The sequence below is a fragment of the Biomphalaria glabrata genome, chromosome 15 (genome assembly GCF_947242115.1).
Source record: "Biomphalaria glabrata chromosome 15, xgBioGlab47.1, whole genome shotgun sequence".
NCBI classification, from domain to species: Eukaryota; Metazoa; Mollusca; class Gastropoda; family Planorbidae; genus Biomphalaria; species Biomphalaria glabrata.
Window position 1 is genome coordinate 11,452,824 of NC_074725.1, and position 23,916 is coordinate 11,476,739.

At 37.3% G+C, this 23,916-nt stretch overlaps 1 protein-coding gene across 4 annotated transcripts in view; it reads right to left on the minus strand.

The window, feature by feature from the left end:
• Positions 1–21,350, minus strand: part of LOC106055625 (beta-N-acetyl-D-glucosaminide beta-1,4-N-acetylglucosaminyl-transferase-like) — a 36,958-nt gene extending 15,608 nt beyond the window's left edge. The window contains exon 1 of one of the 4 annotated variants that reach the window (XM_056013016.1): positions 21,020–21,350. The gene's annotated coding sequence lies outside the window, so the exon portion shown is untranslated. Of the gene's footprint in view, positions 1–1,468; positions 2,021–20,857; positions 20,970–21,019 lie in introns of those variants that run through there. The other 3 variants (XM_056013013.1, XM_056013015.1, XM_056013014.1) reach the window with 3 other exon arrangements.
• Positions 21,351–23,916: the final 2,566 nt, after the last annotated feature.

A 23,916-nucleotide genomic window follows, 5' to 3' on the forward strand; every position in this document is an offset into this window, starting at 1 on the left:
TTATTCCGTATGTAGGCAGATTTTGTATAGTCGTGCCGTAAAAGTATCATGGATCTTCTTGTTTAGTTTAAAGCTATTGAGTTTGTATAGAAAAAAAAAATCGCTGGGCTGTTTTCTTTGTCAGAGTTCCAAGGTGGTGTTCCCATGAAAGCTTGTTATTGATGATAATAGATATTTATATGCCTTTACTTCTTCTATAGATGTAGTGTTTATTTGCAGTTCACGTATAGTTTGTTTTTTCTTTCTGAAATCTATTATAAGTTTAGTTTTTGTGACATTCAGTTCTAGAAAGTTGTCAGTGCATCAGTTTGTAAACTCTTCTATCGAGCTTCGATACTGAGTTTCGTCTCCTGAAAAAGACCGACTATGGCCAGTGGCGTACCGAGGGGGGGGGGCGGGGGGGCATCCGCCCCGGGCGCCGGAGAGTAGGGGGCGCCAAAATGGGTATTACCAGTGGCGTCACTAGGCAGGTGCAAGACTGCAAGATCCATCAATGAATTTCCATGACGCAGCACTGGATTTAGAAGGACTGCAGCAACGGCTAAGTAGCATTCGAGAAGATGTTTGCATCACTGCAGTCAATGCAGCTAAAGTTCTGTGTGAAAAATTGGGAATTAGGATAGAAGGAAGAATTAAACGTCGAAAACAGACGCCTGGTGAAAATGCTGGTGATGCAGGACTCGCTGAGGTTGAAGAAATAACTCGCATTATGAAATCAGTTATTGATAGACTAATCCAGGAGATGACAACACGATTTGGTCGTCTCAAGACGTTAGATGAAAAGTTTGGATTTCTATTCAACATCAGCAAATTGTTTGCTAATGATACCTCTAATGATATTCAACAGCACTGTGCTACGCTGGCTGACTTTTATAAAACTGATATCGATGGAACTGAACTGTTCGTAGAAATCAGTGACTGCAGTATGTTGCTGAAAACCCGGCCAGATGCTACCCCAAGCAGCCCATTAGAATTACTTTCATTTATTATTTCATATGGCAATGACATATTTCCAAACTTGCGAATTGCTTTGCAAATTATGCTACAATCTCTGTGTCAGTTGCTAGCTGTGAGCGTTCTTTTAGTAAACTAAAAATCATTTTAACTTATTTGAGAGCTTCAATGGGTCAGGAGCGTCTGTCAGACTTGGCATTGCTAAGCATAGAAAAGGAGCTGGTCGAAACAATTAATTTTGATGATGTCATTGACAACTTTGCTAGTGCAAGATCACGAAAAGTAGTTCTATAAGAAATGGCTAATGTTGCTTCAGATTGTTCATTAACTTTGTTTACAATAAAAAAAATTAATTTATTGATTGGTGATTGTTTTAATGCAAATATAGATTACGCATACTAATGGGGGGGGGGCGCCAACAGACTATGCCGCCCCGAGCGCCTGGCACCCTCGGTACGCCACTGGGTGACACCCAAGTGGGTAAAATGCAACTTTTAAAACTAAAAATTAATACCTCGAATTTGAGAAAAATAATTCCTTGTAGACGCCAGGAGAAAGAGTTTCTGAATCCCAGAAAAGTAGAATAACGCTCGGCGTCCGGGGCTTCACCCAGGAACACTATGAGTGAGATTACGGCACTCTAATCATCTCATCTAACCAGTTGAATGACAAACGTAGCATTGTTTATTTTAAACTGTTCAGAAACACATAGACTGAAGCGCCTCATTCGACGCATAGGGCTGCAAGCTCTATCCACAGAAATGAGTCGAATGCGACTTCACAGCCTTTTCCCAGCTGGCTCCACGGAATTCAGGACTTCGAAAAAGGTGTGACGCCATTTTTTTACGTTCCTCATTTTGGCTTTCATGTTTAAGTCTGACTTTGGTAAACGTTTTTCGTCTTGTCTAATGATATGTCTCACAAATGTCAATCGACGTTCAGTTGTCACTTTCCTTGGACGGCCTGTTGGGGGAAAAGATTTCTCTATTGGGTACTGTTATGAACACAATGATAACAGAGTCGAAAATCATGTCCGCTTAGTCTGGCTTGAATACACTGAATGACTACACAACACACATTTCGTGAACACAGACGAGTTATGTAAACATAAGAACGACAACCGATACAGTATATAATATTCATAACAGGTACATTATCTCGGTATTTTATTCGTAGTATCTTTCTCAGCGTAGGTGCCGCTGGGACAACTATTGTATTGAGTAGGTGGATTTTAATCTGCAGGCTAATTAATTTGTTTATTCAGATATGCCTTAATTTTTAAAAGACGGTTCCTGCTTTCCAATCCGACATGCAACACCATGATATGAATCTTTATCGCTTGAGATAACATTTTCTAAACAGGCTATGTTAACTTTGCAATGTGACTAAGATCTGTATAACCATTGCTAATGGGTGTACTGGGTAACCTGCACCCAATATGCATAACTTTGAGGGCGTCTTTATCCGTCATCTCGTGTATACACTTAATTGTATTTCAAAGTAATGCATGCGGCTTCAGAACGAGACAGCTGGAGGTCACTCACGAAGGCTGCGGGATACACATTTGAGACCAAAAGAAAATCTGATGCCGAGGACAAACGCAGACGGCGAAAAGAAAATCTAAATCAACCGCCTGCGGACAATGGTTATGCTTGCCCTGGATGTGGCAAAATATGTAGGTCACAGCTGGGACTGCTCAGCCACGAGAAATACTGCATTCCTCACTGATCTTCGGACTCGAAGACTAGCCTTATTATCACAAAAGAAATCTGTTCATATGATGAACATATGAAAAATGTCTTTTTATAATTTTAATTAAATAATATTGTAAAATTTGCAATATCATTTGAATAAATGTTATTAACATTGGGATTTTATATTTGAGTGAAAATCAATAAAAGTAGGTAATCAGCTCACTGTATTGGTTCAACAACAACAACAAAAACAACTAGCAAAAGTGTTCATTGGAACATATTTCAAGAAAGTTGATGGGGAGGTGTGACACATTGAGCTACCGTACTAGGTGCCACCGACACTGTATCGGAAGGTTTCCATGCTGATCTTAGGTGATCACTTAACGCTACTCACTTATTCCTGAAGAGTTAGAAGAGTCTTATCAAAGACAACGTGTTGCGCTGTTTGCTTTTATGCGAAAAATAACGCCAAATTTTTACAATTCTTTTAAACGATCAAAACAAGACTATGGCTTGAATATATTTCTCGTCCATTGGTGAATTTGATGGGGGCCGCACAAACTCTCTTTGTAATCTTGGTTCTTTAGGATTTGAATAAGAGAATGACCCTTTACAAAAAATTAGATCCGATATTCATAATAAGATATCAATTAGGCGAGGTGCACATCTAACTTCACATTCACTTTCACCTATCCTTTGACCTGCTGGACCAATGGGGCACCACATAAGATCTGTCAACCTTCTTTCTCCATTCTTCTCTGTCATTTGTCTGTGATAGATTTCATTCTGATGTTCTTTCTGAAAATATTGAAACCTGCCTTTTTACCTGCCTGGGTGGACCACTTCGGGGGCCGATTTTGAGTTTGGGTTTTTACACAAACTGTCTTTGTAACCTTGTTTTATCTTTTTTTTTCTAATCAGAAAGTGTAATGTTACACTTAGGACATGGCATCATAACTCAAATACACACTTTTTTACAAAGCTTATATATACTCACACTGTCTGTCTGGTAAAAAGTTTGAATACATTATTTCTCCCACCCCCATTTTCGGATCTAGTTGAAACTTTGCGCAATTATTCATTTGGGGAAAACATTACATGAATCAATTAAAAAGTAGCAAATTATTCCATTAATTACTGGTAATTAATTTTTTTGTTTGATATTGACAAGGGACATTAATTCTTCAGTAATTCAGTGACGCCTAAATATTTGGGATTTTGTCCCCTTAGATAATTGTACACGTTACTCCTTCCATAACCATTCTCGAATCAATTTGAAAGAACTCTGTATTGTACCTAACAAAACCTAATAATAAAATTAAACACAAAACAATTTATTATAGGTAATTAATTATTTTTGTTTAATACAAAAAAGGGAAATAACTTCTATATCATTGAGAGATATTGAGCTCTAGATTAGATGATGTTCCCCTGAGATAAACTTTTAAAAAGTATGATTTACAAAATATTTTTCTTCTTTTCTTTAAGCTTGTACATTTGAAAGATACAAAAGAAAGATCGAACCGGGGGGGGGGGGACGTGACAGCATAGATTTGACAGTGAGAGAGAGAGAGAGAGAGAGAGAGAGAGAAAGAGAGAGACGGAGAGAGAGGGGGGGTGGGGAAGAAAGAGAGAAAGATTTAACTAAAGAGCTCTTCAACTCGCTTCACACTATCATACATGAAACTGTTACAAACCATAACAAGGAATAATTTTTTTTACAATCGTAACAATAGCTAAAAATAAAATGTCCTGTTCTCACCTACGCTCCAGACGTGACACTGGATACAATGTATGTAACATGCTAATTTTAAAATGTATCCTTGGTTAGTGAACAAGCGACAGGTATATATTTAGACACATACACAAACACACACGCACACGCGAACACACTTGAGACTAACGCGTTAATACGATGATAATCTCTCTATATTTAATTGTTTTCTTCCCTCAAGAGTTTGGACGAGAAGAAGAAGTAAAGGAAAGATCACTCTTTTATATCTGCGGATAGAGTTATCCCACGAACTTTACGAGCCTTGCGTGTAAGCTAAGTCATACAGTATATCATAAAAATTATATTTCCTATATAAATCACTCTCAATAGCAAGAATTACCAAATGTTTCAATCTATCTACGAGAATTGTTGAACTAAAGTAATTCTTCATTAGTTTGAGGCGCGAGAAGCTTCTTTCACCAGATTACACAATTGCGGGATAATGACTTTTTTTTTTTTTATCGCGCGTAGGATTGGCATTTTCCTTATTGAATGACACCCCAAAATGACAATTTTTGTCTATATATTTCAGGAGATTCGTATGATTTTTCTAAAGATTTAAATAATTTCCGGATATTTCCAGGACTTTTTCGTATATTTTGCTATTTCAGTAGCTCCTAGTAAATTGACAGGAGGCCGCGGGAAATCTGTTATAATTTATACAATGGTTTAATTTTATAATTTATATACCTAGAATTAGCGCGGGTCCTATGAAAGTACGGGGCCCACTGCGGTTGCATAAGTGCGGAGCCCACTGCGGTCACCTAAGGCCGGCCCTGCAAATTAGCGGCGTATGCTACGCCGCCGGTCGACTAGTAATATAATAAGGCTTGTCTTCGAGCACGAAGATTAGTGAGGAGTGCAGTACTTCCCGTGGCTGCGAAGCCCCAGCTGTGACCTACAATGGTGTAGGTTTCTTTAAAATGTAAATTTTTTAAAATCAGTATATAAAAACCAAATACCATTGATATGCAAATCCATGCTGATAAAACGTTATCGATGTTATACAGTTTTTTTCAAGTCTAAGGCTTGACACCAAAACTTGAAATGAATAGGTAAGAAGTGTCATGGGCTTCAAATACTATAATGTTTAAGAAAGGTCCACACTCACTAGATCTATTTGCTAGAATCAAGAGATTCACATACCATAGTCTCAGAAGAAGGGTTCTCACTCACTAGATCTATTTGCTAGAATCAAGAGATTCACATACCATAGTCTCAGAAGAAGGGTTCTCACTCACTAGATCTATTTGCTAGAATCAAGAGATTCACATACCATAGTCTCAGAAGAAGGGTTCTCACTCACTAGATCTATTTGCTAGAATCAAGAGATTCACATACGATAGTCTCAGAAGAAAGGTCTTCACTCACTAGATCTAATTGCTAGAATCAAGAGATTCACATACGATAGTCTCAGAAGAAAGGTCTTCACTCACTAGATCTATTTGCTAGAATCAAGAGATTCACATACCATAGTCTCAGAAGAAGGGTTCTCACTCACTAGATCTATTTGCTAGAATCAAGAGATTCACATACCATAGTCTCAGAAGAAGGGTTCTCACTCACTAGATCTATTTGCTAGAATCAAGAGATTCACATACCATAGTCTCAGAAGAAGGGTTCTCACTCACTAGATCTATTTGCTAGAATCAAGAGATTCACATACCATATAGTCTCAGAAGAAGGGTTCTCACTCACTAGATCTATTTGCTAGAATCAAGAGATTCACATACCATAGTCTCAGAAGAAGGGTTCTCACTCACTAGATCTATTTGCTAGAATCAAGAGATTCACATACCATAGTCTCAGAAGAAGGGTTCTCACTCACTAGATCTATTTGCTAGAATCAAGAGATTCACATACCATAGTCTCAGAAGAAGGGTTCTCACTAAACTAGATTTATTTGCTAGAATCAAGAGATTCACATACCATAGTCTCAGAAGAAGGGTTCTCACTCACTAGATTTATTTGCTAGAATCAAGAGATTCACATACCATAGTCTCAGAAGAAGGGTTCTCACTAAACTAGATTTATTTGCTAGAATCAAGAGATTCACATACCATAGTCTCAGAAGAAGGGTTCTCACTAAACTAGATTTATTTGCTAGAATCAAGAGATTCACATACCATAGTCTCAGAAGAAGGGTTCTCACTAAACTAGATTTATTTGCTAGAATCAAGAGATTCACATACCATAGTCTCAGAAGAAGGGTTCTCACTAAACTAGATCTATTTGCTAGAATCAAGAGATTCACATACCATAGTCTCAGAAGAAGGGTTCTCACTCACTAGATCTATTTGCTAGAATCAAGAGATTCACATACCATAGTCTCAGAAGAACTAGATCTATTTGCTAGAATCAAGAGATTCACATACCATAGTCTCAGAAGAACTAGATCTATTTGCTAAAATCAAGAGATTCACATACCATAGTCTCAGAAGAAGGGTTCTCACTCACTAGATCTATTTGCTAGAATCAAGAGATTCACATACCATAGTCTCAGAAGAACTAGATCTATTTGCTAGAATCAAGAGATTCACATACCATAGTCTCAGAAGAACTAGATCTATTTGCTAGAATCAAGAGATTCACATACCATAGTCTCAAAAGAACTAGATCTATTTGCTAGAATCAAGAGATTCACATACCATAGTCTCAGAAGAACTAGATCTATTTGCTAGAATTAAGAGATTCACATACCATAGTCTCAGAAGAAGGGTTCTCACTCACTAGATCTATTTGCTAGAATCAAGAGATTCACATACGATAGTCTCAGAAGAAGGGTTCTCACTCACTAGATCTATTTGCTAGAATCAAGAGATTCACATACCATAGTCTCAGAAGAAGGGTTCTCACTCACTAGATCTATTTGCTAGAATCAAGAGATTCACATACCATAGTCTCAGAAGAAGGGTTCTCACTCACTAGATCTATTTGCTAGAATCAAGAGATTCACATACGATAGTCTCAGAAGAAAGGTCTTCACTCACTAGATCTAATTGCTAGAATCAAGAGATTCACATACGATAGTCTCAGAAGAAAGGTCTTCACTCACTAGATCTATTTGCTAGAATCAAGAGATTCACATACCATAGTCTCAGAAGAAGGGTTCTCACTCACTAGATCTATTTGCTAGAATCAAGAGATTCACATACCATAGTCTCAGAAGAAGGGTTCTCACTCACTAGATCTATTTGCTAGAATCAAGAGATTCACATACCATAGTCTCAGAAGAAGGGTTCTCACTCACTAGATCTATTTGCTAGAATCAAGAGATTCACATACCATATAGTCTCAGAAGAAGGGTTCTCACTCACTAGATCTATTTGCTAGAATCAAGAGATTCACATACCATAGTCTCAGAAGAAGGGTTCTCACTCACTAGATCTATTTGCTAGAATCAAGAGATTCACATACCATAGTCTCAGAAGAAGGGTTCTCACTCACTAGATCTATTTGCTAGAATCAAGAGATTCACATACCATAGTCTCAGAAGAAGGGTTCTCACTAAACTAGATTTATTTGCTAGAATCAAGAGATTCACATACCATAGTCTCAGAAGAAGGGTTCTCACTCACTAGATTTATTTGCTAGAATCAAGAGATTCACATACCATAGTCTCAGAAGAAGGGTTCTCACTAAACTAGATTTATTTGCTAGAATCAAGAGATTCACATACCATAGTCTCAGAAGAAGGGTTCTCACTAAACTAGATTTATTTGCTAGAATCAAGAGATTCACATACCATAGTCTCAGAAGAAGGGTTCTCACTAAACTAGATTTATTTGCTAGAATCAAGAGATTCACATACCATAGTCTCAGAAGAAGGGTTCTCACTAAACTAGATCTATTTGCTAGAATCAAGAGATTCACATACCATAGTCTCAGAAGAAGGGTTCTCACTCACTAGATCTATTTGCTAGAATCAAGAGATTCACATACCATAGTCTCAGAAGAACTAGATCTATTTGCTAGAATCAAGAGATTCACATACCATAGTCTCAGAAGAACTAGATCTATTTGCTAAAATCAAGAGATTCACATACCATAGTCTCAGAAGAAGGGTTCTCACTCACTAGATCTATTTGCTAGAATCAAGAGATTCACATACCATAGTCTCAGAAGAACTAGATCTATTTGCTAGAATCAAGAGATTCACATACCATAGTCTCAGAAGAACTAGATCTATTTGCTAGAATCAAGAGATTCACATACCATAGTCTCAAAAGAACTAGATCTATTTGCTAGAATCAAGAGATTCACATACCATAGTCTCAGAAGAACTAGATCTATTTGCTAGAATTAAGAGATTCACATACCATAGTCTCAGAAGAAGGGTTCTCACTCACTAGATCTATTTGCTAGAATCAAGAGATTCACATACGATAGTCTCAGAAGAAGGGTTCTCACTCACTAGATCTATTTGCTAGAATCAAGAGATTCACATACCATAGTCTCAGAAGAAGGGTTCTCACTCACTAGATCTATTTGCTAGAATCAAGAGATTCACATACCATAGTCTCAGAAGAAGGGTTCTCACTCACTAGATCTATTTGCTAGAATCAAGAGATTCACATACGATAGTCTCAGAAGAAAGGTCTTCACTCACTAGATCTAATTGCTAGAATCAAGAGATTCACATACGATAGTCTCAGAAGAAAGGTCTTCACTCACTAGATCTAATTGCTAGAATCAAGAGATTCACATACGATAGTCTCAGAAGAAAGGTCTTCACTCACTAGATCTATTTGCTAGAATCAAGAGATTCACATACCATAGTCTCAGAAGAAGGGTTCTCACTCACTAGATCTATTTGCTAGAATCAAGAGATTCACATACCATAGTCTCAGAAGAAGGGTTCTCACTCACTAGATCTATTTGCTAGAATCAAGAGATTCACATACCATAGTCTCAGAAGAACTAGATCTATTTGCTAGAATCAAGAGATTCACATACCATAGTCTCAGAAGAACTAGATCTATTTGCTAAAATCAAGAGATTCACATACCATAGTCTCAGAAGAAGGGTTCTCACTCACTAGATCTATTTGCTAGAATCAAGAGATTCACATACCATAGTCTCAGAAGAACTAGATCTATTTGCTAGAATCAAGAGATTCACATACCATAGTCTCAGAAGAACTAGATCTATTTGCTAGAATCAAGAGATTCACATACCATAGTCTCAGAAGAACTAGATCTATTTGCTAGAATCAAGAGATTCACATACCATAGTCTCAGAAGAAGGGTTCTCACTCACTAGATCTATTTGCTAGAATCAAGAGATTCACATACGATAGTCTCAGAAGAAAGGTCTTCACTCACTAGATCTAATTGCTAGAATCAAGAGATTCACATACGATAGTCTCAGAAGAAAGGTCTTCACTCACTAGATCTATTTGCTAGAATCAAGAGATTCACATACCATAGTCTCAGAAGAAGGGTTCTCACTCACTAGATCTATTTGCTAGAATCAAGAGATTCACATACCATAGTCTCAGAAGAAGGGTTCTCACTCACTAGATCTATTTGCTAGAATCAAGAGATTCACATACCATAGTCTCAGAAGAAGGGTTCTCACTCACTAGATCTATTTGCTAGAATCAAGAGATTCACATACCATATAGTCTCAGAAGAAGGGTTCTCACTCACTAGATCTATTTGCTAGAATCAAGAGATTCACATACCATAGTCTCAGAAGAAGGGTTCTCACTCACTAGATCTATTTGCTAGAATCAAGAGATTCACATACCATAGTCTCAGAAGAAGGGTTCTCACTCACTAGATCTATTTGCTAGAATCAAGAGATTCACATACCATAGTCTCAGAAGAAGGGTTCTCACTAAACTAGATTTATTTGCTAGAATCAAGAGATTCACATACCATAGTCTCAGAAGAAGGGTTCTCACTCACTAGATTTATTTGCTAGAATCAAGAGATTCACATACCATAGTCTCAGAAGAAGGGTTCTCACTAAACTAGATTTATTTGCTAGAATCAAGAGATTCACATACCATAGTCTCAGAAGAAGGGTTCTCACTAAACTAGATTTATTTGCTAGAATCAAGAGATTCACATACCATAGTCTCAGAAGAAGGGTTCTCACTAAACTAGATTTATTTGCTAGAATCAAGAGATTCACATACCATAGTCTCAGAAGAAGGGTTCTCACTAAACTAGATCTATTTGCTAGAATCAAGAGATTCACATACCATAGTCTCAGAAGAAGGGTTCTCACTCACTAGATCTATTTGCTAGAATCAAGAGATTCACATACCATAGTCTCAGAAGAACTAGATCTATTTGCTAGAATCAAGAGATTCACATACCATAGTCTCAGAAGAACTAGATCTATTTGCTAAAATCAAGAGATTCACATACCATAGTCTCAGAAGAAGGGTTCTCACTCACTAGATCTATTTGCTAGAATCAAGAGATTCACATACCATAGTCTCAGAAGAACTAGATCTATTTGCTAGAATCAAGAGATTCACATACCATAGTCTCAGAAGAACTAGATCTATTTGCTAGAATCAAGAGATTCACATACCATAGTCTCAAAAGAACTAGATCTATTTGCTAGAATCAAGAGATTCACATACCATAGTCTCAGAAGAACTAGATCTATTTGCTAGAATCAAGAGATTCACATACCATAGTCTCAGAAGAAGGGTTCTCACTCACTAGATCTATTTGCTAGAATCAAGAGATTCACATACCATAGTCTCAGAAGAAGGGTTCTCACTCACTAGATCTATTTGCTAGAATCAAGAGATTCACATACCATAGTCTCAGAAGAAGGGTTCTCACTCACTAGATCTATTTGCTAGAATCAAGAGATTCACATACCATAGTCTCAGAAGAACTAGATCTATTTGCTAGAATCAAGAGATTCACATACCATAGTCTCAGAAGAACTAGATCTATTTGCTAGAATCAAGAGATTCACATACCATAGTCTCAGAAGAACTAGATCTATTTGCTAGAATCAAGAGATTCACATACCATAGTCTCAGAAGAACTAGATCTATTTGCTAGAATCAAGAGATTCACATACCATAGTCTCAGAAGAACTAGATCTATTTGCTAGAATCAAGAGATTCACATACCATAGTCTCAGAAGAACTAGATCTATTTGCTAGAACCCCCCCCCCCCGAGACGACTGCTAGTAAGCTACCCAATGCTACACTGACTACATCATGCAGACGTTGATATGGAGCTACACTGACTACGTCATGCAGACGTTGATATGGAGCTACACTGACTACGTCATGCAGACGTTGATATGGAGCTACACTGACTACGTCATGCAGACGTTGATATGGAGCTACACTGACTACGTCATGCAGACGTTGATATGGAGCTACACTGACTACGTCATGCAGACGTTGATATGGAGCTACACTGACTACGTCATGCAGACGTTGATATGGAGCTACACTGACTACGTCATGCAGACGTTGATATGGAGCTACACTGACTACGTCATGCAGACGTTGATATGGAGCTACACTGACTACGTCATGCAGACGTTGATATGGAGCTACACTGACTACGTCATGCAGACGTTGATATGGAGCTACACTGACTACGTCATGCAGACGTTGATATGGAGCTACACTGACTACGTCATGCAGACGTTGATATGGAGCTACACTGACTACGTCATGCAGACGTTGATATGGAGCTACACTGACTACGTCATGCAGACGTTGATATGGAGCTACACTGACTACGTCATGCAGACGTTGATATGGAGCTACACTGACTACGTCATGCAGACGTTGATATGGAGCTACACTGACTACGTCATGCAGACGTTGATATGGAGCTACACTGACTACGTCATGCAGACGTTGATATGGAGCTACACTGACTACGTCATGCAGACGTTGATATGGAGCTACACTGACTACGTCATGCAGACGTTGATATGGAGCTACACTGACTACGTCATGCAGACGTTGATATGGAGCTACACTGACTACGTCATGCAGACGTTGATATGGAGCTACACTGACTACGTCATGCAGACGTTGATATGGAGCTACACTGACTACGTCATGCAGACGTTGATATGGAGCTACACTGACTACGTCATGCAGACGTTGATATGGAGCTACACTGACTACGTCATGCAGACGTTGATATGGAGCTACACTGACTACGTCATGCAGACGTTGATATGGAGCTACACTGACTACGTCATGCAGACGTTGATATGGAGCTACACTGACTACGTCATGCAGACGTTGATATGGAGCTACACTGACTACGTCATGCAGACGTTGATATGGAGCTACACTGACTACGTCATGCAGACGTTGATATGGAGCTACACTGACTACGTCATGCAGACGTTGATATGGAGCTACACTGACTACGTCATGCAGACGTTGATATGGAGCTACACTGACTACGTCATGCAGACGTTGATATGGAGCTACACTGACTACGTCATGCAGACGTTGATATGGAGCTACACTGACTACGTCATGCAGACGTTGATATGGAGCTACACTGACTACGTCATGCAGACGTTGATATGGAGCTACACTGACTACGTCATGCAGACGTTGATATGGAGCTACACTGACTACGTCATGCAGACGTTGATATGGAGCTACACTGACTACGTCATGCAGACGTTGATATGGAGCTACACTGACTACGTCATGCAGACGTTGATATGGAGCTACACTGACTACGTCATGCAGACGTTGATATGGAGCTACACTGACTACGTCATGCAGACGTTGATATGGAGCTACACTGACTACGTCATGCAGACGTTGATATGGAGCTACACTGACTACGTCATGCAGACGTTGATATGGAGCTACACTGACTACGTCATGCAGACGTTGATATGGAGCTACACTGACTACGTCATGCAGACGTTGATATGGAGCTACACTGACTACGTCATGCAGACGTTGATATGGAGCTACACTGACTACGTCATGCAGACGTTGATATGGAGCTACACTGACTACGTCATGCAGACGTTGATATGGAGCTACACTGACTACGTCATGCAGACGTTGATATGGAGCTACACTGACTACGTCATGCAGACGTTGATATGGAGCTACACTGACTACGTCATGCAGACGTTGATATGGAGCTACACTGACTACGTCATGCAGACGTTGATATGGAGCTACACTGACTACGTCATGCAGACGTTGATATGGAGCTACACTGACTACGTCATGCAGACGTTGATATGGAGCTACACTGACTACGTCATGCAGACGTTGATATGGAGCTACACTGGTATGTACGACAACGATTTGATTGACTTTTTGTCTTGAGCCCATTTCATTGTACATACCCTGGAATACAGCAGTGTCGGAGTAAAGAAGACACCCATCAATAAATAGGCCTACTTGTTTTAAGAGTGCATGCATTAGCAATACAGTGCCAGGTGACCGAGCCTCGCTCGGTTGAAAGATTTAGGAAATATATTTACCCGAACTCATGTTGGAAACATTTTTGTAATGACGAGAATGATGGAGCGATGTTCTGTTTGTTCTAAATGTCACTGTACATGACGATTTGAATAGAAATTACGTTTTCATTCATCCAATGACTTGCATGGGAGATTAGATTATAATACTCTGAGCAAGCCATAAGCATGAAAGTTACGCAATAAAATGGTTATTCACGATTTAAGTACCGGGACTAAAATGCATTTTATAAATATTAGTCGCTTTTAATTTGTACTTTGGCAATGTCTATTAGATAGATTTCAATTTCTCTTCCAAAAACTACTCATAGATGTTTTTCTAGCTTTATTTTATTTTCGCTCTTGGAGATATATACAAGCATTGTAATTTTGGTTTATTACAAGAGTACTGGCTATTCTATTTTGCGTGATTTTTTAAAATTGTTTACACTTTAATGGGCTTTGTTGCTGCACATAAAAATTATATATGTGTCACGCGAGAATTTTCAGTAAAAGAAATTACAAAAGCCATTTCTCTATAGAAGCAGCTACGAACGTTTTATAATATAAAACCACAGACCTTTATATACTACAATGAATATAGGTATTTGAGCTCTTTTTACGATTTATTTAGGTTAGTTCTGTTTTTCTATTAAACACCAAATATCAAAATTATAAAAACCCAGCTTTGTTTCTTGTGTAACGCTTTTCGCTAACACCGTATAGATCTAAATTACATCTTTATATTAGTATAACTAAATCTATATATTAAAATCTAATATAATAGATATAGCATGTATAAATGTGTTGGTAATATTATAGATCTAGAGCTACATATTAGCTACATATTATAAATGAGTTTAGTAGATTTATGTTAATAAATTAAGTGGAATCGTTCTATTGTTCTAGATTCTAGAGTTTTAGAATCTACATTTTTGGCAACGTAGAAGAGAGCACCTGGCTGCATGCGGCGTCGGAACGAGACAGCTGGAGGTCACTCACGAAGGCCGCGGGATACACATTTGAGACCAAAAGAAAATCTGCTGCCGAGGACAAACGCAGACGACGAAAAGAAAATCTTAATCGACCATCTGCGGACAATAGTTATGCTTGCCCTGGATGTGGCAAAATATGTAGATCACAGCTGGGGCTGCGCAGCCACGGGAAATACTGTATTCCTCATTAATCTTTGGACTCGAAGTCAAGCCTTATTGTTATATGCTAGTAGTAGATCTATACTGGTTATGTAGTTACAATAGTAACTCGACTTGAATAGTTAGGATTATAGAGCTTACAGATTCTAACTAGATTTGATAGATCTATGACTATTATGACAATGCTCATAGCATGTGTGAGATCAATTTTTCAAAGCAACTATAATTAATGGACTTCATCTAAAACAAGTTAATTCATATACTCACATGTTGTCTTTTATATTTGATAAGCTTAGAATCAGTTTGGACCAATGTATCACAACGGCTGATAAGAGAAATTAGGTATAAACATCACGAGAAAACACGAACTCCAGAAAACATTAAGAAACTAGAACAGACACAAAATAGACTTAGATTAATAACAAACGGATATTCACAAATAATTACAGTAACACCATTTGAAAAACACCTTTGGAAAAAAAAACATTTAAAGTTTTAAACTCACTACAATTTTAATTCCACAATTATTTTGTGTGTGAAATAATGTATCGGAAAATTATGGGTACTTGGAATAAGCTAGTCCTAAACAAAATACACAGATTTTGGGTAAAAGACTTGTCAAATAAAGTACTGTAAATGTGTAGTTTCAGACGCTTGTTTCAGGCCTTTTCTTTCTATAACCTCTATCGTGTTTGATCCCAACTCCCCATATTTTTAAGTGGGTTTTTTTTTCTATCAGGTACACTTAAATTCACAGCTTAATAATGTCAGTTTAATTTAAAATGAGAACTGAAAAATGCAAAAGATATATAAAGAAAATGGTACTTCAGGCCCAACTTACTAATTCTAGTTCAAAAAAACGAAACCCATAAGCCCATTGTAAAGAGCCGTCATGAAGGCTTTTAATTTGGGGAAAATTATAATATAGCATACAATAAGATGGTGCGCAAATGTTGAATTCTATTGATTCAATAAAACTTGTTCATGTTTTCAAAGAAATGCTTAAGTCACACTCACTTTAGTGTACTACTGTAACCCAGTGACATAAGTGGTGTCAAGTTTTTCCCCTTTTCTTGCTGTAGGAATAGTGACACAAGCGGTGTCAAGTTTTTTTTTTCCCTTTAATGTCATTCAAAACCCTTTTGGCTTTTATTCATACAAAGATGTCAAGCCAAACATTAATTTCACGATAATAAAACATGTTTGAACCAATACAACAGTCGACCTCGAGTTTTCGCAATGTGGCCAACGAGATAAGAATTTTGTTCTCATATACCTTACAATAGGCCTACATATACCTTGAAATTTAAAAGAAAATTTTTAGAGCTGTCTTCGAAAAACATTTAAATAGAAATATATATATATAGGCTATATATATATAAATAACTATAAACAACTATATACAAAAATAATACAAAGATTGCTCTGTTAAGAGTATAGGATAAACAGACGTGGTAAACATGGGAAAACAAAATGAAAACGAGGGTGGATAGAAAAACTCTCTTCAATCAGCAAACGAAACAATAAGACGTGAATATCAAAGAATAAATGTGTATAGTGCATATTGAACAAACAACAACTAGAGAAACAGGTCAACAAAGTCTAGTAACACTTCTGTGCTATCACTTGTAGAAACAGGTCGATATTCTTTAACAGCATATCAAATGGACAGATGTCGAATAATTACGTTAACTTTTACTGTCGATAAATGATTAAGGAGAAAAAATTGGGTACACACCGACCTTTGTCTTTCCAACGAACGTGTGGCTTCATGATACTATTATAAAATTCTGTTCATGATATTTAACACATTTCCACCCACCCAAAGTTGCAATAGGACGCAGGGCTGTGCAGACTTTATCCTGACTAACCATCACACAGTCCGGAGATATCAGTATTAAGAATAACACTTCTAACTCTAGCAGAGATCACCACTCATCCATCATTGATTTCATTGACCTTTTCACTTACACCATGTATTTAATTATCAATATCGTTTTGTCTTTCCTGTTTCTCAAGAATCGTTTCATGAATATCACGATAAAACTTGTAGAGTTAGGGAGTCAAGTTGTGAGGTAGAATAGCAGACCTCGTTATACAACTGTCGGCACAAGCTTCACATTTAAAGCAAAAACAAAAAAAATAAATAAAATAAAATAACAGTATATGTGAATCATGAACCATTTAGTACAATATTTACTTTAGGTATATGAACGAATTTCAGTAAAAAATCAATGTGGGAAACAGGTTATCTTATCAGTCTTAAAGTATCACCAGCGGCATTAAATTACCATGTGATTTGTACTAGTTAAACACATTCTAGAAAGAATTCTACTTCTGAGGTACTTTCCAACTGTTGAAGTATGAAGAATGTTGAGTTTAATAAAAGAAACGAAAAGGATACCGCGGACTAGTCAATATCCGACGAGTTCTTCAAGTCCTTCGCAAAAACGACCTTAAAAAACCTTTGGCAAGTTAACTCAGAGAAGTGTTCCAAATTCTAGAAAAACAAATGAAACTAACCTTTCACGTAACTACTTAGGAATAACTAGATCTCAGAGAAATATTAAAGATAACAAGAGCAGTTCAAAACCAACAAAACCATTCTAGCATTCCTAGCCCTCTCAACACAAATAGTAACAAAATCCACATTGATCCATTTGAAATTGAAAACGGATCTCTTTTTGAAGGTCCAGAAATGTATGTTTGTAACGCAACAAAATGGGGACAGCTTTAAAAGGAATGCCGCGAGTTGATTCTGCGCATGGAATAATCTTCAGTGAGGTGAAGAAGTTGGTATTTGGAGTGCTGACTATCTTCAGATTGACATACTCGTGCGAGAAAGCGTTCTCTTGCATGAATATAATTAAAAGGAAAGTAAGAAGCCAACTAGCAAATGAAAATTGAGTCGTAACTATAAACAATTTATGAGCCAAATGTATCCAAACTTTCTAAAACCATGCAAAGCCAGGCTCCCATTGAATTTGTTTGCTCATATGTTTGTTATTGAAGTACAAGTTAGTGTTGTAAATGTGTAACTGCTTTAGTTGTCACCGAAGTAAAAAATAATTATCTAATAAAGCCATAAAGCCAGATTCTGCCCCGTCTCAAGATTAAGCCAAAACCAGTGACTCATTTGGGCGCATCCATTGCCTTTCGAGACAAAAGGAGCCATATATATATATATATATATATATATATATATATATATATATATATATATATATATATATATATATATATATATATTTGTTGTGAAACACACTACTTATATATTTATATATGAATAAATAGATTCATTTTTTTTTCATTAAAAATTAATTGTGTGAGTACTATATATAATTGGCAAGAACAAAACTTTGTGGCTCTTTATAATCTTTGAAAGTTGGTAAATTGCATTTTTTGGCTCTTCCGACTCAAAAGGTTGTCGACCCCTGGTTTAGACTAGAATATTGAATCTTGTTGAAAAAAAAAGCCTATGGGTGTCGAAATTAGTCCGGGTATTTCTATACCATCCTGCCCTTAATTTGTATATTATATGTTAGGCCTCCAATCATACCTGTCCTCAAATTCATTATGTTAATTTCGATTAAGTATCCCTTTCAGACCTTGTGGGGAAGATGATGTAAAGGTCATCTGTTTCTGTAAATGTCATCTATTTTTGTGGCATACGGTTTAGGAGGGTGTCATGTGACCAGCACAACGACCAACCACCTTTCCTTTTCCCCAAATAATATCAGTCCCCCATTAGAGCTGGGCAGATCCCGAAATAAATAAAAAAAATCTCCACCAGGATTTGAACCCGGAACCCCCTCGGTTCGTAAGCTTTTACACTCAGCTACCGCGCCTCTTGTTTACGGGTGTAGGCTGTTAGTTATGAAAATGTGTTCGATTAAATTAGAATTACACTGTAGAGTCTGTAGATTTTTTTTTTAAACACGACGCTCAAATGGTCACTTTTGTAAGAGAATATCATAAAACCTTTCACAATTCAACACGTGTCATAGTGACATCCATGCGCCATTTAGGGTACCGGCCCACCGGGCATTTGTCCCTATTCCCATATAGTCAGTCCACTCCTGGGTACAGAGTATTCTAGTTTGGTGATAGATATAGATCCACAAACATAAAAAGGCAGCAGTCTAGACTGAATTCTTTAAAAAATTACGATGCGAAAAATGCTCGCTAGCGCCTATCGTTCATTTAACTCTAGTGATTATAAACGGGAATTTCCAATGACGTGTACAAGCTACAGATCTCCAGACCAAATTTACGTTTAAGACATTCTGAGTATTTAGCGGAATTCTTTGCTTATTTTTTTTAAAGACAGTCATTCACGCCGTGGCCTACTAGTTAATTATTCCAGTAGTTTGTGGAACATCTATTCAGGAATCACGGAACACCAGGGTCCCGCGGAACACAGTTTGGGAAACACTGGACTAGATGAATTAGAATGACATGTATTTTGAAATAATGATTTAATTCATTGATAAGACATGACCTCATCAAGTCGGCTACTGTACATTACTTTCTGAATAAATGTCTGTCTGTAGAATCTGCGCAGCAAGAACAAAATAGAACAAAGGAAAGACATTTATTTTTCTTTCCTAACCACATGGGCAAACGTTTAGAGTCCGTGAACAAAATTGAATTGATAAGTGTAACCGTAGCCTGTACATTTACCAAAATAGAGACTCCATAGAGTTATTATGCAAAACAATATTCTCTGTCAAAGTCGGACTGTAGGATAAAGTAGAGCCTAATAAGTTCTTAAAACATATTTCTATTTTAAAACTGTTTCACTGATCTTTTAGAACTAATGAAGAGTTTCGCTATACACTTTAGACAGAACACTTCTATACAATTGTATTAAATATGTTTCATTATCCACTCTAATCCCAAAACCCTCCTATAGAAGAAAAACTACGGAGAACTCCCTCATCTGGAAATCACTGCGCAGTTCGTCTCAGATATAGGATTACTGATCTGAACTGCATGATCTGGAAAACGCTTGGCGGTTCATCTCAGATATAGGATTACTGATCTGAACTGCATGATCTGGAAAACGCTTGGCGGTTCGTCTCAGATATAGGATTACTGATCTGAACTGCATGTTCCGGTGACCACTGCGCGGTTCATCTCAGATATAGGATTACTGATCTGAAACATTCGCCATGAAAATTGAGAACGATGAAGAAAATAAAGTCTTTGCTCGGAGAAAATTGGAGCTATTTTTTAAGCATAACAACATTTTAAAATATTTATTTCAAAATCGAAGGTCAAGTTTGCAATTATTATATTCATTACATCAGCTGAGCTTAATAGAGATTTTTTTTTTTACTTTAGTCTAGGTCTACAGTTCTACATGACTCTTTGAAAGTTGACGATAATTAGCCATTCTTTGTGTACGAAATATGAGCATTTTTTCATTCTATTTACCCTGAAATTTTAATTACACATGACATGACTAAATACTGGTGTGAGTTCAAACCTTTCCCGTGTTTTCTTACAAACACTCTATGTCGCTATATCTCCTGCCATTTTAAACTTAAAATGACAGACAGTTAAACTTAAAATGACAGACTGTTCAACTTAAAATGACAGGCAGTTAAACTTAAAATAGTTAAATTTAAAAATGACAGGCAGTTAAACGTAAAATGACAGGCAGTTAAACTAAAAATGACAGGCAGTTAAACTTAAAATGACAGGCAGTTAAACTTAACTGCATGTCATTTTAAGTTTAACTGCCTGTCATTTTAGGTTTAACTGTCTGTCTATCATTTTAAGTTAAACTGTCTAACTGTCATCGTCCTTGTCTCTCTTTACTTACATTCAAACTCCCTTTCAAACCTTCCTAGTTGTAGGAATGACCAACAAAAAAAAAAGTTTCACTTGTTTTAAGAACGCCTTTTAAGATGACAACAAACGGCAGGCCATTCCAGTCAGACCAATGCTTCACTTATAGATAATAGAGAATGTTACAAAAACTTACCCTCTTTATATGGAATCTAAAAACTTAAAAACAAGCACAGATGTAATGAAACAAACTCTGTCTTTCCCAGAGACCAACATACACTACATTATCCCTTGGTACTAGGACTACTAGATCTACAAGTCGCAACTGATTGGACAATTTTGACTACTGCTGTAAACTAAAACCTGGGGCTATATAATTGTAGTGTAACTTGAGGTGTACTTGGGGCCTCTACTTCGCTACCCTTACGAGGGAGGAGGTCAACGTGGACCTACTTTTAGTGACGATACCTGACAATAGGGGTGGTAGTCCCAGGTCACGGCAGTGAACAAAAGGAGAGACTTTGCCCCTTCGGGTAGGGCGGGTTGTCCATGGGTGCAGAGGCGGAGCTTTGAGATGGGACACGTATTTCTGAATAATTGTACTTCTTTTAAAAAATTATGTCTGTATTGTTTTTAAATTGAAAATTAGACTGTTTTTTTTTTTCAGTTTTACTTCTTGTTTATGTTACCGGCCTGTAACTCTACTGATTAGCTCAGGCATAGTACGAAATAAGTTTTGAATGACTAGATCTACTACAAAAAGTATTAAATGCGGATTTAAACAATTTATTAATACTTTTTTAAATAAAATTTCTAACTTATAATTACAGGTATATTACTCTAGTCCAGTGGTTCCCAAACTTTTTTATCTCGTAGACCCCTTGCCATGTTTTCTGCTTTTCGGTAGACCCCCTGCCAGTGGCGTAGCAAGGTACCCGTGGGCCCGGGTTCAAGAACATCTTGGTGGGCCCGGGTTCAAGAACATTTTGGTGGGTCCCCTCCAGCCAATAAGACAAATTTGGTGTGTGACAAAAATGAGTAATCTAAATGCAAAGACATTCCAATGTAAAGATCTTACCTTTTTTAAAAAAATAAGTTATTAGAATGGATGGTTTTAAGGTCATACGATGAGAATGTGTGGGCATTGGCATCATATTGGTTTCAAAATCAACCACCGCAAGAAAAAAAAGAAACTAACAAACTTCGAATGGATGGTTTTGAGGTCATACGATGAGAATGTATGGGCATTGGCATCGTATTGGTTTCAAAATCAACCACCGCTGGAATCCGCTATCGGAATAATTTAAATAGGCACTCGCTGAACCTCCAAGAAAACCTTTAACATCTATATTTCATTTAGTATGGGAATCCAACCCAGGACATGTGTGACAGGCTCGAGCTAAATGGGAGATGGCATAAACACGGCTTGGTGTTGGACCGAATTGATGTTGGAAATCAAGTGCCAGTGCTTCTTGTGACTGAATTAAGAGACAGTATTATTAGCGCACATTCTTATAAGCACGGGATAAAACGATATAAGTAATTAATATCTATTCGTTTTAAGACACATTAGGAAGTAATATGTAAGATTGTAGTTTAAATATTGGACTATTAGTGTTAAGTTAAATTTTAATTTAGGTGATGGCCAGATGTATAAGTAAATATCACACCAGTACTGCGAGGACTATAGGACATAACCACTGCTTGCTACACAAGTAAATATCACACCAGTACAGCTAGGACTATAGGACGTAACCACTGCTTGCTACACAAGTAAATATCACACCAGTACAGCTAGGACTATAGGACGTAACCACTGCCTGCTACACAAGTAAATATCACACCAGTACTGCTAGGACTATAGGACGTAACCACTGCCTGCTACACAAGTAAATATCACACTAGTACTGCGAGGACTATAGGACGTAACCACTGCTTGCTACACAAGTAAATATCACACCAGTACTGCTAGGACTATAGGGCGTAACCACTGCCTGCTACACAAGTAAATATCACACTAGTACTGCTAGGACTATAAGACGTAACCACTGCCTGCTACACAAGTAAATATCACACCAGTACTGCTAGGACTATAGGACGTAACCACTGTCTGCTACACAAGTAAATATCACACTAGTACTCCGGGTTCAAGAACATCTTGATGGGCTCCTCTCCAGCCAATAAGACAAATTTAGTGTGTGACAAATAATGAGAAAAACTAAATGTCAATACATTCCAATGTAAAGATTGTACATTTTTCTTAAAAAAAGTAATTATGTCATAACGTTTGATTCAGTTAGGATTGTATATAAGTAATAGTTTCTTAAAAGTCAATGTTTTTACATCTTCTTAACAGAGTTAAACTACTTAAAAGTGTTTCAAATGAACAAATAAATGTTCTTCCTAAGTTCTAATGTGGGCTCCAACTGGCCTTGAGGCATGGGCCCAAGCGTAATGAGCTCCTTCGCGCCATGGTTGCTACGCCACAGCTGGGGGCCCCTATTGCTTGTGGGCCCGGGTTCATTGAACCCCTTCGCGCCATGGATGCCCCCTGCTTAACTTATATTTGCATTTTTGCAAATTCATCAACTCCATTTTTTAAAACTAATTTCTAACAGTAGTGAGTGTAAGAATGAAAAATATATATTTTTAGATATATTAGATATATATATTAGATATAGATAATCTTTTTTTATTCATGAAATTCAAATTTAAACCAATTAAAATAAAAATTAATATTTTTTACTGGAATCACCAAAACACACTGCTTTCTTGCACGTCTATTATCCGTTGCTATGGATATTATGTTTCATATAGGAATTTATTGTTCTATGATGTAATCATCAAACATTAAAAATTAATTAATCAATTAATTAATTTGCCTTATTTGTAAAAGTTTTCGCAAAGCGCAGTTTCTCGTGTATTTCTTGATCTTTCACGTGTGGCTCAAATATTGGATGTACAGAACTGTTTTCACTAAGAGGAGAAGGGGCGAAGTTGAGTAACTGGCACCTAAGCCAGTAACTTTGAGCAGGAAGGGCTCATTAGCCTTGGCTTGCTGCCCACCTAGCAGAAGGAAAACTGAATTCAAAC